The sequence below is a fragment of the Chrysochloris asiatica genome, unplaced genomic scaffold, assembly GCF_000296735.1.
Source record: "Chrysochloris asiatica unplaced genomic scaffold, ChrAsi1.0 scaffold00030, whole genome shotgun sequence".
Lineage (NCBI taxonomy): Eukaryota > Metazoa > Chordata > Mammalia > Afrosoricida > Chrysochloridae > Chrysochloris > Chrysochloris asiatica.
This window is the reverse complement of record NW_006408548.1, coordinates 3,259,239-3,260,832: the sequence shown is the minus strand read 5'-3', so window position 1 is coordinate 3,260,832 and position 1,594 is coordinate 3,259,239.

The window sequence follows — 1,594 nt, the reverse complement described above, 5'->3', positions numbered from 1 at the left end:
TGTTCCGTGAGTTAGGGTAACAAAAAGAATTTAAAGAGGCAAGATCGGGGCTGTATAGTGGATGGGATAAGATCTTCCAACACAATTGTGAGATAAAAACATGTTTTTAACAAGACATATTCATGAGTGTCCATAGTGGCACTATTTGTAAAACTTTGTAGTAACCAAAAATACTGCGCACACACCAAACCTCCTGTGTGGTGGGCTGATAATAGCCCGAGTTCTACCTCCTTTTCCACGGACTCCTGGTGTGACACTGTAAGATAAACACTGGATTGCAAACACAAGGTCAACAGTTCAAACCCACCAGGGTCACTTGAAATTGGAACTGATTCATGGCGTTTTAACAACTCCTATGGAACCTGTAGGAGTGTAGCTCTGGTAGTGTAGTGGATACAAATCGGGCTGCGAACGTTAAGGCCAGCAGTTTGAAGCTACCAGCCGCTCCGCAGGAGAAAGATGAGGCGTTCTGCTCCCGTAAAGATTTACAGCCTTGGAAACCCTGTACAGGGTCGCTATGGGACAGAACCGACTCAACAGCACTTAACAACAATGGAACCTCTAATTGTCACTTAAAACTTTGCAAAGGGACTTTGTAGATGAGATTAAAGACCTTGAGATGGGGACGATTCTTTAGGATTGTTTGGGTTGGCTCAATGTAATCACACAGATCCTTTTTTCCTCCTCTCTTATAAAGAGAGGTAGAAGGGTGAGAGAGACAATGTGATGGAAGTAGAAAGCTGGAAGTACTATGCTGCCGGTTTTGAAGATGAAGTAAACCATCATAGGTGGCCTCTATATACTCAAAAAGGAGGAAATGGCTTCCCTTAGAGAAGTAAAAACTAGCCCTGCTGACACCTTTAGTTTAGCCTGGTGAAGCTCATTTTGGAGTTCTAAATGGTAAGAGAATAAATTTATAGTTTTAAGTCACTGAAAGTTGTTGTTGTTGTGAAGTACTGTTGAGTTGGTTCCAACTCATAGCAACCCTGTATCTTTGCGGGAACACACAGTCTCGTCTTTCTCCTGAGGAGTGGCTGGTAGGTTCAAACCAACCTTTTGGTTCATAGCCTAAGTGCTGTGATAATTTATTACAGCAGCAGTAGTAAATATACAATTGCCAACAGCATAAAGGAGAATTATATTTATACAATGGAGTATTATGTTACAAGAATAAACTATAGCTACATGCAACAAATGCTAAGATTCTATATTTATAAAGCATAAAAATGGACAAATCTATGCAGTTGGAAGTTAGGAAAGTGCTAACTGTGGGTTGGAGGACTAAACTGAGAGAACATGGGAAGCTTCTTAAGTGCTGGAGATGTCTTTCTTCTTCTAGTTGTTGGGTACATGCAGTCACTGTGTGATATTTCAGACCTTACACTTGTGTAACTTGTACATTTTATACTCCAAGAAAGTTTACTTAAAAACAACAAAAAAATTTTAAAACAAATTTCTTTCCTTGCAAAAATTAGTACAAAAATAGATATAAAGTCTAAACGTGGTCAATACAAAGTTTTAGTTAAAACTGAATTCCATATTGCAGTGAGCAATTACAATAATTTCCGATGACTAAATTCCTAGGATTTTCTAG